This window comes from Oncorhynchus masou, unplaced genomic scaffold, assembly GCF_036934945.1.
Source record: "Oncorhynchus masou masou isolate Uvic2021 unplaced genomic scaffold, UVic_Omas_1.1 unplaced_scaffold_971, whole genome shotgun sequence".
NCBI classification, from domain to species: Eukaryota; Metazoa; Chordata; class Actinopteri; order Salmoniformes; family Salmonidae; genus Oncorhynchus; species Oncorhynchus masou.
This window is the reverse complement of record NW_027016217.1, coordinates 74,258-90,625: the sequence shown is the minus strand read 5'-3', so window position 1 is coordinate 90,625 and position 16,368 is coordinate 74,258. Positions and strand designations below refer to the sequence as shown.

At 45.3% G+C, this 16,368-nt stretch overlaps 1 protein-coding gene across 1 annotated transcript in view; it reads right to left on the bottom strand.

Moving 5' to 3' along the window:
* LOC135538472 (G-protein coupled receptor family C group 5 member B-like) overlaps nucleotides 1–4,364 on the bottom strand; it is a 36,205-nt gene extending 31,841 nt beyond the window's left edge. The window contains 1 exon segment of the mRNA XM_064964361.1: nucleotides 3,204–4,364. The gene's annotated coding sequence lies outside the window, so the exon portion shown is untranslated.
* Nucleotides 4,365–16,368: the final 12,004 nt, after the last annotated feature.

Below are 16,368 nucleotides of genomic sequence, written 5' to 3'. Positions count from 1 at the left end.
CTCAGAGCCCCTCCCTCCCCCACACACAGAGCCCCTGCCTCCCCCACACTCAGAGCCCCTCCCTCCCCCACACACAGAGCCCCTCCCTCCCCCACACACAGAGCCCCTGCCTCCCCCACACACAGGGCCCCTCCCTCCCCCACACACAGAGCCGCTCCCTCCCCCACACACAGAGCCCCTCCCTCCTCCACACACAGAGCCCATCCCTCCCCCACACACAGAGCCCCACCCACCCCCCACACACAGAGCCCCTCCCTCCCCCACACACAGAGCCCCCCCCACACACACAGAGCCCCTGCCACTCACAACTACAAAGATGAGAGATCACTTCTTCCTCTGACAAGCAGTTTCAACCAGCTATTTACATTTCAGGTCTGGTCCAACAGAATGAGACATTGAGACATTATTTTACTGGAATAGAGGAGTTAACCTTTCTAACCATACCCTTTTTACGTCTCAACTCCTCAGATTGTGCGCAGAGCAGACACTACTAAAACAGGAGTATCAATTTGAAGTTACATTTTTAAGTTTAGTTTAATTTATTTGCACAAAGAAAACAAGTGATAAACAACCATATAGATTTTTAAAAATATTTCAAAAATACGGTTTGCAGGTGTGTTTGGAAGCCCAAGGGCTTATATGAAAACCACAGCAGAAAATACAATATACAATACATAAGTCCACAGATAAAACAGCTTTGTTAAACAGATAACAAAGCCTACTAATATACAATCCAATGAACATTGATTCTGGAAATTTCATGCTAAGTTTGTCACGCGTGGTGCCACATACCGCTAGCTGCATTTTAGCCAAAGACTGTTATACTAGCTGTCTAGTCTGTGTTTTATAAATGTGCAATAAGCATCAAACATAATTATATAAGGAATTGGCAAATCGCTCTCATTCTGAGAAATAAGGTAGGCCACTTGATTTCAACATTTGAACGAAGTGGACAGGCTGACATGCTGCTCAAACAATTGGAGACGGACAGAAGGGTGTGTTCATAACAATTCAACTGTTCTACCTTGTTAGCTAGCAAATAGATCCATGTTGGATATACTTGAAATATAAATATTAGCTGGCTACTCACTAACACGTGGGGTTGCGCATGAGAGATTGTTTCTGAGACCTGTGTTAATGTTCTATAGCCTGCTACAAGAAGTTCCCTACAAGCATCTCGCTACACTCGCATTAACATCTGCTAACCATGTGTATGTGACCAATACAATCTGATTAGAAGTTGTTCATTATTAGTGAAGGGGCATTATGCGTGGTTCTGGTTCTGGTTCTGGTTCCATTTGTAACAAAAAGGGCACTTTCATAGACAGACTTGAAAGTCAAATCAGTGGTTATTGCAAAAAAGCAGGTTAAACGAAAAGCAGGTTCAATAATTAAATTATTAGTGTGTCTTATGGTTGTGGAGGCTTGTATTTAGTATACGTATAACTTCACAGTACCTGAAATCATTAGATTATTGCAGACTGTTTGAAATGCAGTGTGTTTGACCTTTAATTGTACAACAAAGCAAATTTATATATAGTTTATTTTTATTTTTATATATATGATTTAAAAAAATCTTGTGAACTGCCCATAAGTTAAAATAAATAAATAGAGATGTGATTTTTAGGCCATATCGCCCAGCCCTACATACAATCACCAACATGACTACACCACAGCACCAGAGACCAAGTACGGGTAGGTAGACCAAATAACTCTCTTGTCTGACACCATTCCCTCACTGCCAATGACACAACAATGGTCAAGGCAAAGAAGGGCATGTTGTTGTTATGACCTAGCAGTGGTCACTTACCCAGTATAGTAGAATCGTAGCCCTGGTTAGGTCAGGGTGCTCGCTAGAGGCCAAAAATCATCTGGTCCTAAGTGTTGCTGGCCTTGCCTTTAACTCTTTCACTGACCAAGTCCCTGTTTTAGGCAGATACCTATTTAGAGAACGTTATTTTTACAGGCTCAGTAAACCCCCCCTCCCTTAAACAATACTGACCACATGGGAGGGTCCGGAGGGGTTTCCAGAAAGGATTGTTAGTGGGGGGACCCAGGCCCACCCATTGTTAGGTTGGCGGGGGTGATCTCAATTCCTAAATAAAGAATATAATCTCACCTTGAATGTTTCCAAAAATAGAGAAGGGAGGGTGTTTGAGGATGAGAGAACATCAGTGTTTCCCCTAAGATGTTTTTCAGCAGCTGAGGTTTCTCAGATGATCTGATGTTTTTACTCTAGTGGGGGTTTTTCAGTGGCTACAAGATTTGCAGTGTATATAGGGGAAACATAGAACATCCATGGATATGATTGGAAATGTGCATTTACATGGAATCCCCAAATGGTGTCAACCACCATGGAGACCATGCTGCTCATATTATGCACTGTGAGCTATGACATCAATGGCAGAGCACAGCAGAGGCATCATTCATGTACAATCACTGGGTTGACACATGATTCTGATGTAAACAGTATTGCCGTTTTCCCTCACTCAAGCTTAGATGTTGTTATTGATGTTATGCTTGGCCAAGTGGCAGGTGGTCCTTTTCATCAATTACCCTTGAGGTCAAGGCCACTCACTAATGCATGGCCCTGAGCATCCCATTGGTTCCTGCATGACATGTGGGTGAAGGAAACTGTCTACCGGTGTACAGCTAGCTACCTTTGTCGCCCCCACTCCTTCTTCTGTTGGGTTTATTGGCGGTTGGCATCCAACGTTATTGCGCATTACTGCCACCTACTGTACTGGAATCTCCTAGTTTAAAAATGGACCAATATAAGTATAATGAGGGGTTCCTGCAGAAGCAGGAATGCCCACATGCAGGAACGCCCCGAATTGCGGCAGCAATTGCACTCTTCTCAATGATAGAGCTTTCCCAACAACGTGCCCAACGACAAATACCAGACCACCTGGCAAGTGTACACATTAGAACCCCGCATCTGGTGCAGCCACATGACCAACACTCACACAAGACTGTCAAGGGGGCAACTGCCACCCTGTGAATGACGAACCCCCAATAGCCAGTGTCCAGTTTAACCTCTAACAATAGTGTCGTGCTAAAACTACCAATTGGCCATTGACAATGATTATATCACGTTCCCAGAAAACCATGCAAGTATACGAATCGAATCTCTCTCTTGAATCACTCCCCTCCCTCTCTCGTTTATATCGATCGATACTCGAGGGTAAATCGAGGGAACGTACCTTGTGCGACGTAAACAAATCCGATGGAAACGATTGCAGAATGCACGTGTTACTTGTATAGCGGGGATGTATTGGAAAAAGTCACATTTTAGAGTTGAAGCCCTCCTGCTTCGTTTGCGTTTACACTTTCCACCCACATTCCCACGGCTGTGGATCAGCTCTGCGCCCCCGACCGAATTATTCAACCCTCTCCTGGGTTAGGAAGGTGATAAAACTGTGTTCAACCCTCTCCCGGGTTAGGAACCAGACAGAGAACACTCTGTATTCAACCGTACTTTTTCTCTTCTGGTAACTGTCCCGATTTGACACGCCAGAAGGGAAACGCACTCAGAATGGCAGAATTGGGTTACAGTTGTCGTTTCTCCTAAATCCTTTGTTCAATGGTGCGTTTCCCCAACGAACCCCCTTTTGTGATGAATAAATGAGGAATAATCTAAATAAATAAAAGACACGAATGCAACTTTAATATCCCCGTTGTTCACAAAATATCGTGCGTTAAATCCAGACGGATTCCCTGTCACTGCTGCGCACCTTTACACTGTTCACTGCCCGGTTCGAGGCTCAGCTCCCCCTGCTGCACATCTCGTGACTGACTGCATCAACGTGTATGACAGTTTGGAGCTCTGCAAAACATGCGTCATTTTAATCCCTCTTTGAACAGCCAGCGAACATGACAGCTCTACGTGGAGCAACGGGAGAAACCACAATCTACTCACTTCACTGCACTCCGTCCTCCCTCTCTCTCTCTATCTCTCTCACTCTCTCCAGTCCGCTTCTGCTCTGTAGGCAGTCCTATATTCTCCCCTCCAACAAATTGGTGTGCTGCCCGCGGGTTTTCCCGTCAATTCCTCTTTAGCACCCCGTCCATACACCTTTCACCCAAATCTGTCTATTGGCCGGCGATTCAGTACACTCTATTTCGGATTCAAATTGAAATGATAATCCGTGGTTCATTTACGGTTCTTGGCATCATGTTCTTCCCTTCCACATTCGGTCTGTGGTTGTTTCGGAGCTATGAGTATAACGGTGTTGTGATGCTGGTTTCTTCTTCTGCTTGAACACGCGCGTCCTCAGCCCTTCGATTCGATCTATTCAGGGAGGCGTGAAGTGAGTGACACATAACCCGCCCGTGCCAGACCTGCGCAGCCTACTATGAGCGCAATCAACCCACAAGGATTGGGGGGTGATCTGTTGTTGTTACCCCTCTACACCGCCTGAAATTGTATCCAACTGCTATGGCTCGGGATATTGCCTCTTCACCGATATCCCGCGTAACCAGCGGGTTAGTCAGATACCGCTGCTCTGCTTCGGATGACAATTTGAGTAACAGTCACATTGATTTCTGTCCAGAGAGTCGCGCCTTCGTAATCCTCGTAATCACAGTCTATCTGTTAATATCCCCGTGCCATTGCCTCACAGACAGAAGATAATAGATAAACGCTGCATTTGTTAAAGCATGGAGCCTTTGTTGTCTAATGTTCCAATGGGATTGTATTTAATATGAGATTTGGAGTATTAGTACAGGAAACTCTTTGTCCGTCCTGACCTGGCCCCAGGCCCAATTCTTTAGCATGACCATGGAGGTGATGGACATAATGACAACACAGACACAGATCTGACACACTGACATACACACACTTAGACACCTAAATGCAGACACACTCGCACACACACGGGTTTAAAGTACGTGCACACACACACACCATTAACATGTGCATTGCATGTTAAACAAATGCTCAGAGCTATAACTCACTTGAGCTCTATATGCAAACTCATATAGGCTGCTGATTCTCTCTCGCTGACTGATGTGACAATAGAGTGACCTCATTGTGTTAATGAGGCAGCCATGTGCATCACACACACACACACACACACACACACACACACACACACACACACACACACACACACACACACACACACACACACACACACACACACACACACACACACACACACACACACACCTTGTAAGTATGTATGCACCTTGAGGCAATCATATGGAGCTGTGGCTGAAGACAGGGGCCTAACCTGACAGGTGCAGTCTAGGAGAGTGACAGAAGGGAGGGATTGGGGGGGTAGGGGTGAGAGGTGAACGTTTCACCCCAGTGAGAGGGGCTCACTGCAGCCTGAGGTGAAAAGGAGTACTCTCAGATTACAGATGTTACCCTCAGTTAAATGTCACTCATATTCATTACCATCATCTGGGGTGTATTCATTAGGCACCAAACAGAAGAAAATGGACTGAAACAGAGAGGGACTATCTGGACTTGTCCAATAAGATACGTTCCTTTTGATTTTCTGTGGCAAAACATTTTCAAACGTAAGGCACTTAACCCTAATTTGCTCCAGGGGCGCCTTACTACTACAGTATGGCTGACCCTGTAAAACAACACATTTCATTGCACCAATCCGATGTATGTGACAATCATTTTAAAATACATATAATAATAATATAAAATAAATAAATATGAACCCCTTTGTTATAGCGTTTCCTTCCAGTCAAATTACTTAAAAAATATCAAATATGATATACACTGAGTGTACAAAACATTAAGAACACCTGCTCTTTCCATGACAGACTGACCAGGTGAATCCAGGTGAAAGCTATGATCCTTTATTGATGTCACTTGGTAAATCCACTTCAATCAGTGTAGATGAAGGGGAGTAGATGGGTTAAAGAAGGATTGTTAAGCCTTGAGACAATTGAGACATGGATTGTGTATGTGTGTCATTCAGAGGGTGAATGGGCAAGACAAGAGATTGAAGTGCCTTTGAATGGGGTCTGGTAGTAGGAGCCAAGCGCACCAGTTTGAGTGTGTCAAGAACTGCATACTGCTGGGTTTTTCATGCTCAACCGTTTCCTCTGTATATCAAGAATGGTCCACCACCCAATGGACATCCAGCCAACTTGACACAACTGTGGGAAGCATTGGAGTCAACATGGGCCAGCATCCCTGTGGAACGCTGTTGACACCTTGTAGAGTCCAATCCCCACAAATTGAGTCTGTTCTGAGGGCAAAAGGGGTGCAACTCAACATTAGGAAGGTGTTCCTCATGCTTTGTACACTCAGTGTATTATTTCATCACTTCAACATTGCAAATGAGTAAGTTTATAAATCATATAAATACAGATATTGCTCAGTGTAAGAAGATGTTGTGTAATACTGTAAAATTCTATGTGGTTCTAGGAAGTGCATGTTGCAGCAGCGTCTCGCAGGCCAGGTGTCCATATGGCTCCCTACATTAGGTGATTAAAGGTGTTAGAGTCAACAAGCTCTCACAGTCTCTCGTCAGAATTAGACTTTCATCCATTACCACTTTAAGAATCATTATTTTTTAGGCTTTGCCAATGCATTGATATTCAAATTATTATTACATTCTAAAATATGTGAGAATAACGTGGACATTGCCTGACTAAATAGATTAGACACAGGCAATTTATAAATTGTCTGTCTTGGCTGAGGAGACAGTGGATTGCGCAGTGAGATGGAACAACGTCATAGCTTTAGCCAGTGGTAAATTGTGGATTATAAAACGGGTGGGTCTAATCCTGAATGCTGATTGGTTAAAACTGCAATCCAGCTGGTGTCTATTCTCCAAGTTACCACCTTAAAATGCCTATTTCCTCTGTTCCATCTGACTGTGCAATCCATTGTCTCATCAACCTAGCCAGGCAATTTATAATCTGAGCTCCACTATAAAAAGCATCTAGACATTATCTCAGGTGAAATTGCGTCTCATTAGCTCATTGTTATGGATGTATCCAAATAAATGTCACTAGAAAACAGCTTAAACAAATGGAAATGCAGCTACTTTGCTGTTATTCTGGCTGCACTGTTTGACATGCTAAAGTTAGTGGTAGTTGGCTAGCTAGCAAACAAGGGATAATAACTTTGCCAGCCAGTATGGTAATAGAACATTTAGAACAAACCACTAGGTCACGTCAATGGATACAGAACAAAAAGACCTAACAACACCCGGGCAAATATATCCTCCAAACTGGCATTATCACTTAAAGAGACACCGGCTGGAATGCAGTTTTAACCAATCAGCGGCCAGGATCATACCCACCCATTGTATATCTTAAGGAAATAAGGGCCGACACAGTGGTTCTAGGCGGAGCCCCACCTGCCCCAAATGACCCAAAGAATGAACTCTGCGCTGTGGCTGGGGCTCAGCTCTGCCTTGTCCCGCTGCGTCGGCCATTATTTGAGCCACACATTTGAGCCCCATTATTTGAGCCCCACATTTTTAACACAAAAAAATATACATCAAAATATTTTTTGGGGGTGGGGGGGCTTGCCTGTTTTGCATGTTTTTGTTGTCTGTTTATATGCCTCCTTTATTTATCCTACGGTTCTGACTTACGTGTACAGGGAGAACACTGTAAGAATGTCCCATGCTCTGAATTCTGTCGCTGTACATAATGGCGCTGGAGGAGATGGCTGCTGTTTTACGGTCTCCTAACCAATTGCGATATTGTGTGAGTTTTTTTTCGATTTGTTTGTAACTTATTTTGTACATAATGTTTCTGCGACTGTCTCTTATGACCAAAAAGAGCTTCTAGATATCAGGACAGGGATTACTCACCTCTTACTGGATGAAGAATTTTTCTTTAAAGAGTCGGACATGAAGGATTTACTTCAGACATCCGACAAGGCCCAAATCCCTGTGATTCGCATGAGAAAGAGACAGAGATATCAGGGACGTAGGGCGGGGACGCTTGTAAGGTCGACGGCAAGTGGGTAATCTGCCTCTACCATCAGTCCTATTAGCCAATGTACAGTCATCGGATAACAAAATAGACAAACTACGATCACGAATATCCTACCAACGGGACATTGAAAACTGTAATATCTTCTATTTCACTGAGTCGTGGCTGAATGACGACATGAATAACATACAGCTGGCGGGTTTTATGCTGCATCGGCAAGATAGAACAGCCGCCTCCAGTAAGACAATGGGTGGCGGTTTGCAAACAACATATTTGTAAACAACAGCTGGTGCATAAAATCTAATAGTAAGGAATTCTCAAGGTTTTGCTCACCTGAGGTAGAGTATCTCATGATAAACTGTAGACCACACTATTAACCAAGAGAGTTTTCATCTATATTCTTTGTACCATCAAAAACCGATGCTGGCACTAAGACCGCACTCAATGAGCTGTATACGGCCATAAGCAAACAGGAAAACACTCATCCAGAGGTGGCGCTCCTAGTGGCCGGGGACTTTAATGCAGGGAAACTTAAATCCGTTTTACCTAATTTCTATCAGCATGTTAAATGTGAACCAGAGGGAAAAAACTCTAGACCACCTTTACTCTACACACAGAGACACGTACAAAGCTCTCCCTCACCCTCCATTTGGCAAATCTGACCATACTTCCATCCTACAGATTCCTGCTTACCAGCAAAAACTAAAGCAGGAAGCACCAGTGACTCTGTAAATAAAGAAGTAGTCAGATGACACAGATTCTAAGCTACAGGACTGTTTTGCTAGCACAGACTGGAACATGTTCCCGGGATTCTTCCGATGGCATTGATGACACCACATCAGTACACCACATCAGTCACTGGCTTTGTCAATTTGTACATCAATGAAATCATCCCCAAAGTGACTGTACGTACATACCCCAATCATAAGCTATGGATTACAGACAACATCCACACTGAGCTAAAGGGTAGAACTGCCGCTATCAAGGAGCGGGACTCTAACCCGGAAGCTTATAAGAAATCTCGCTATACTGTCCGACAAACCATCAAACAGGCAAAGCGTCAATACAGGACTAAGATTGAATCAAACTCCACCAGCTCCAACGCTCATCAGATGTGGCAGAACTTGCAAACTATTTCAGATTACAAAGGAAAGCACAGCCGCGTGCTGCCCAGTGACACGAGCCTACCAGATGAGCTAAATTACTTCTATGCTCGCTTCGAGGCATGCAACACTGAAGAACGCATTAGAGCATCAGCTGTTCCGGACGACTGTGTGATCATGCTCTCCGTAGCTGATATGAGTAACATTGACAAGGCCACAGGACCAGACGGATTACCAGGACGTGTACTCTGAGCATGCGCTGAGCAAATGGCAAGTGTCTTCACTGACATTTTCAACCTGTCCCTGATTGAATCTGTAATACTAACATGTTTCAAGCAGACCACCACAGTTCCTGTGCCCAAGAACACTAAGGTAACCTGCCTAAATGACTACTGACCCGTAGCACTCACGTCTGTAGCCATGAAGCGATTTGAAAGGCTGGTCATGGATCACAACAACATTATTATCCCAGAAACCCTAGACCCACTCCAATCTGCATACCGCTCCAACAGATCCACAGATGACGCAATCTCTAATGCACTCCACACTACCCTTTCCCACCTGGACAAAAGGAGCACCTGTGTGAGAATGCTATTAATTGACGACAGCTCAGCGTTCAACACTATAGTGCCCTCAAAGCTCATCACTAAGCGAATTACCCCGGGACTGAAAGCCTCTCTCTGCAACTTGATCCTGGACTTCCTGACGGGCCGCTCCCAGGTGGTACGGGTAGGTAACAACACATCTGCTACGCTGATCCTCAACATGGGGGCCCTTCAGGGGTGCGTACTCAGTCCCCTCCTGTACCCCCTGTTCACTCATGACTGCATGGCCAGGCACGACTTCAACAACACCATCATTAAGTTTGCCGACGACACAAAAGTGGTAGGCCTGATTACCGACAACGACGAGACAGCCTATAGGGAGGAGGTCACAGACCTGGCCGTGTGGTGCAAGGATAACAACCTCTCCCTCAACGTGATCAAGACAAAGGAGATGATTGTGGACTACAGGAAAAGGAGGGCCGAGCACGCCCCCATTCTTATCGATGGAGCTGAAGTGGAGCAGGTTGAGAGCTTCAAGTTCCTTGGTGTCCACATCACCAACAAATTACCATGGTCCAAACACACCAAGACAGTCTTGAAGCGGGCACAACAAAGACCATTCGGGAGGTCTCTAATGCACAGATACAGGTTCAGACCATTCAGTGTTTTGGTGTGTGTTCATTGTCATAGTGACAACTGCAAATAATATTTCAATGTATGTAGGTCTAATAAAAAATAATACAGTAACTTGTATTTAAATGTGTCAATTCAACAACACCGTTTAGCCTGCATAGCTTTTTGTAGCAAGTGATTTCCATTTTTCCAATTGACTGTCGTGTTCAACTATTTGCATTGCTTCAATGCAACAATGTTATCATATCTGGCCAAAAGTGATGCAGCAATGCACTTTCCCGAAATGAATTTTCTATGCTGTAGGTTGTATCAATAGTTTCTGCGCTTTGCCTCCATGTTTTAAAATAATTGGAAAATTAAGTGAATATGGTCTGATACACCACGGTTTTCAGCCAATCAGCATTCAGGGCTCAAACCACCCTGTTTATAAGGTCTGATACACCACGGTTTTCAGCCAATCAGCATTCAGGGCTCAAACCACCCTGTTTATAATAATAGATCTGTGATACCTGTAATCACAACATGACAGTCCCTTTACTAAAGGAAGACACCAGTATATCAGTCACACATTGAAATAACATGACATTCCCTTTACTAAAGGAAGTGTCACGGTCGATGAAAGGAGCGGACCAAGGTGCAGCGTGGTGAGCGTATATGTTCTTTAATTAACAAAAGACACACTACAAAACAAAACCGTGAAGCTTAAGGCTAAATTCCATAAAGAAAGTCAACTTCCCACAAACACAGGTGGGGAAAAGGGTACCTAAGTATGGTTCCCAATCAGAGACAACGACAGACAGCTGTCCCTGATTGAGAACCATACCCGGCCAAAACATGGAGACAGAAAATCATAGAAACACAAAACATAGAAATGCCCACCCTAACTCACACCCTGACCAAACCAAAATAGAGACATAAAAAGGATCTCCAAGGTCAGGCGTGGGGGACAGGAAGAAACCAGTAAATTGTACTCTACAGTACATTTATGTCTTAAAGTTGATTATTCTTCCCTAACACAACGCAGACTGTATTGCAATTTAAATATAAGCACTTGTGAGCAGCATATGCCTTGTATAATATAAGCCATTTAGCAGTCATTTTTATCCTAAGCGACTTACAGTCTTGCATGCGTACATTTTGGGTTTGGGTGGCCCCGGGAATTGAACAAACAATCCTGGCATTGCAGTGCCATGCTCTACTAACCAAACCCTACCTTGTGCAGGCGCTCTTTCTTTATTCATAATATCTGTTATACATAGTCCTCTCAAAGACACTTTGGTACCTCTCATTTTAATATCTCTCTCTCTCTCTCACTCTCTTGCTCTCTCGCTCGCTTGCTCGCTCTCGTGTGAACTCTGGCTCCTCTAAGCTCATTTCCTCTGACACCTCCACCTGGCAGTCAGGGCTCTCCCCGTCACCCTGCTGTGCCCCAGACTGGCACTGCCATCCATTCCTATTCCACTCTCCAACCCCTCCCCTTGGAGGACTCCTCACCACTCCAGGGCATGGCCGGGCTTCCTCTCCCCAGGATGCTGGCTCTATCTCTGTGATACACTGAGACGGTTCCTCCAGTCCTGTGTAACATGGAGACAGTTCCCTCAGTCCTGTGTAACACTGAGACTGTTTCCACAGTCCTGTATAACACTGAGACGGTTCCCTCAGTCCTGTGTAACACTGAGACAGTTCCCTCAGTCCTGTGTAACACTGAGACGGTTCCTCCAGTCCTGTGTAACACTGAGACAGTTCCCTCAGTCCTGTGTAACACTGAGACTGTTTCCACAGTCCTGTGTAACACTGAGACTGTTCCCTCAGTCCTGTGTAACACTGAGACGGTTCCCTCAGTCCTGTGTAACACTGAGACTGTTTCCACAGTCCTGTATAACACTGAGACGGTTCCCTCAGTCCTGTGTAATACTGAGACTGTTTCCACAGTCCTGTGTAACACTGAGACGGTTCCCTCAGTCCTGTGTAACACTGAGACTGTTTCCACAGTCCTGTGTAACACTGAGACAGTTCCCCCCAGTTCTGTGTAATACTGAGACTGTTTCCACAGTCCTGTGTAACACTGAGACTGTTTCCACAGTCCTGTGTAACACTGAGACAGTTCCCTCAGTCCTGTGTAACACTGAGACTGTTTCCACAGTCCTGTATAACACTGAGACTGTTTCCACTGTCCTGTGTAATACTGAGACAGTTCCCTCAGTCCTGTGTAACACTGAGACTGTTTCCACAGTCCTGTGTAACACTGAGACTGTTTCCACAGTCCTGTGTAACACTGAGACAGTTCCCCCCAGTTCTGTGTTACACTGAGACGGTTCCCTCAGTCCTGTGTAATACTGAGACTGTTTCCACAGTCCTGTGTTACACTGAGACTGTTTCCACAGTCCTGTGTAACACTGAGACGGTTCCCTCAGTCCTGTGTAACACTGAGACTGTTTCCACAGTCCTGTGTAACACTGAGACGGTTCACTAGTCCTTATTTCTGTTGCTATACAGTATGTTGTCTGTGTGGTTACTATCCACTGTCAGTCCAACAACAGTTATATCACTTGGGGATAAATATAATTTATTGAATTGAACTGAATTGAACGGTGCACTGCTCGATGAGACAGCCTAATTAAGGGCTACCCATGACACGTGTTCAGAGAGTCAGAGACACACAGTGGAAGGGTTATATCCAAAGGACGATAGCCAATCCTGGGTTGTATTCATTAGGTAACAAACGGAAGAAAACAGGCTGAAACAGGGAGGGATCTGATCTGGTGAGGACAGACAAGCACACCGGTCGCACGCCTGAGCTGTCCTTAATACGAATGTCAGGATGCGAGTCCATGACCTCACATAGGAAGTAATCACTATGACAGGATGCAGACCTGCAAGGCCAGCTGTACAGGAAGAGAGCTCATTTTAATGGTGAGTGGAAGGCCACAACATCAACACTTCTCTTAAAAACAGTGGAAGGACATTAAATCCCCTCTCCTCCTAAACACAGTGGAAGGAAATGGCATCCCATCTCCTCCTTAATGCAGTGGAAGGACATGACATCCCCTCTCCTCCTTAACACAGTAGAAGGACATGACATCCCCTCTCCTCCTAAACACAGTGGAAGGACATGAAATCCCCTCTCCTCCTAAACACAGTGGAAGGAAATGGCATCCCATCTCCTCCTTAATGCAGTGGAAAGACATGGCATCCCCTCTCCTCCTTAACACAGTGGAAGGACATGACATCAACACTCCTCCTAAACACATTGGAAGAACATGACATCTCCCCTCCTCCTTAACACAGTGGAAGGACATGACATCCCCCCTCCTCCTTAACACAGTGGAAGGACATGACATCAACACTCCTCTTAAACACATTGGAAGGACATGACATCCCCCCTCCTCCTTAACACAGTGGAAGGACATGACATCAACACTCCTCCTAAACGCAGTGGAAGGACATGACATCCCCCTTCCTCCTTAACACAGTGGAAGGACATGACATCAACACTCCTCCTAAACACAGTGGAAGGACATGACATCCCCCCTCCTCCTTAACACAGTGGAAGGACATGACATCCCCCCTCCTCCTTAACACAGTGGAAGGACATGACATCCCCCTCCTCCTTAACACAGTGGAAGGACATGACATCCCCCCTCCTCCTTAACACAGTGGAAGGACATGACATCCCCCCTCCTCCTTAACACAGTGGAAGGACATGACATCCCCCCTCCTCCTTAACACAGTGGAAGGACATGACATCCCCTCTCCTCCTCAACACAGTGGAAGGACATGACATCCCCCTCCTCCTTAACACAGTGGAAGGACATGACATCCCCCTCCTCCTTAATACAGTGGAAGGACATGACATCCCCCCTCCTCCTTAACACAGTGGAAGGACATGACATCCCCCCTCCTCCTTAACACAGTGGAAGGACATGACATCCCCTCTCCTCCTCAACACAGTGGAAGGACATGACATCCCCCTTCCTCCTTAACACAGTGGAAGGACATGACATCCCCCCTCCTCCGTAACACAGTGGAAGGACATGACATCCCCCTTCCTCCTTAACACAGTGGAAGGACATGACATCCCCCTTCCTCCTTAACACAGTGGAAGGACATGACATCCCCCTTCCTCCTTAACACAGTGGAAGGACATGACATCCCCCTTCCTCCTTAACACAGTGGAAGGACATGGAAGATGGGCTGTTATGGCACTCTGGCAAGAAGGAAAGGTCAGTTACACACATGAACACATAAATGCATGCACACAAACACACATACAGTATAGCTTTCATTCTATGTTATCGAATATAAAATAATTGTATTGTCCTTTAAGTTCCTCTTCGTAATTCATTTTACAAGCTTGTATATTATACACACATTAGTCTCCTTCACCAGCCATATCTCTCTCTATATATGGTAGCACTTAGCCTGGGGACAAGGTTACACACACACACACACACACACACACACACACACACACACACACACACACACACACACACACACACGCACACACACACACGCACACACACACAAACCAACAGTGCGTCCTGTCCTGGTGTTTTCTCCTTCCCCCTGCCGGTGAAATGTGCCTACTTGCTGATTGAGGTAAGTAACGTAACCCAGGCTACAGGGTAAGAACAGGGATTATCCTGACATCAGCTGTCTCTGCAGCTCCAGCCCATTCTACAGGCCTTATTGCCATGGTGACTTAAGCCCTCCGGCTGTCGAGAGGTCATGACCTTTAGACATTTAGGGGAGGCCTGCCCTCTGATGCTAATGGCGTACACTAAAGGTCAGCTGAGCGTGACCTCATTATGTGCCAATGTACAGGTAACTACTAAAATAAAGGAAACACTTGAGTAAATGAGGGATACAAAGTATATTGAAATTAGGTGCTTCCACATAGATGTGGTTCCTGAGTTAGTTAAGGAATTAACATCCCATCATGCTAATCTTGGCTAACATGGCTAGAATAAGGGATCTCCGTAACTTTGAAAGAGGGGTATCTAAGGAGCATAAGTTTTTAAGGTGTGTGTGTGTGTGTGTCTCAGTCACCAGATCTCAACCCAGTTGAACACCAATGGGAGATTCTGGAGCGGCGCCTGAGACAGTGTTTTCCACCACCATCAACAAAACAACAAATGTTGGAATTTCTCATGGAAGAATGGTGTCGCCTGCCTCCAACAGAGTTCCAGACACTTGCAGAATCTATGTCAAGGTGCATTGAAGCTGTTCTCATGGTGGCCCAACACCCTATTAAGACACTTTATGTTGGTGTTTCCTTTATTTTGGCAGTTACCTGTAGATCTACACACAGGCAGGGAGTAACACGCACGCACGCACGCACGCACGCACGCACGCACGCACGCACGCACGCACGCACGCACGCACGCACACACACACACACACACACACACACACACACACACACACACACACACACACAACCTTAATCTGTCCCTCTTCAAAAGCAGCCACATGGACCCCATTACATTCTATCTTCCTTCACAGAGCCTTGAAGAAGGTTATCTGTTAACTGCTCAGGTTGCTCTATGGGGCTGAAGGGGGTCTTAACCCATTAACCCTTTGTGGGTTATGGACAGGTTAGCAGAACAAAGGCCAACTCAGGATTTACTGTTCAATGTCATCCAAACAGAGGTCTGGATAGGGACAGGCAACAACACTGTTTTCATATATCCTCCTGAGGGATTGGATTGCGTGCGTCATGTTAGGTAGGATCAATTATAGACTTGACTTGAATGTGATCAATCATTATATACTGAAGATCTGGGCATGTGTGTGTGTTGTGACTAACCGATTGATTTATGACTAATGTAAAAGTCTAGTAGGCCTGCATAAACAACATCAATGACTGCTGTGTCTCTCTCTCTCTTTCTCTCTCTCTTTCTTTCTTTTTCTGTAAAGGAGAAGCCTTCTTCTGCTTCTGCAGTTTAAAAAATGTATACATTTTCTGTTATAAAAAAGCTATTGCGTCTGCAGTTTTGAAGTAAAAACTGTCCCCCAACCCAACCTCAGACCCAGGCGGTGACCCATGGAGGAGCAGGGTTACCTCCACACTGCTGCACAATTACCCAGCCAAGTGAAGTCTGATGTTGTCTGGCATCCTTGGGGCTCAAATGTGAGGTGGGCCTCAGCCTGCACCACCTATC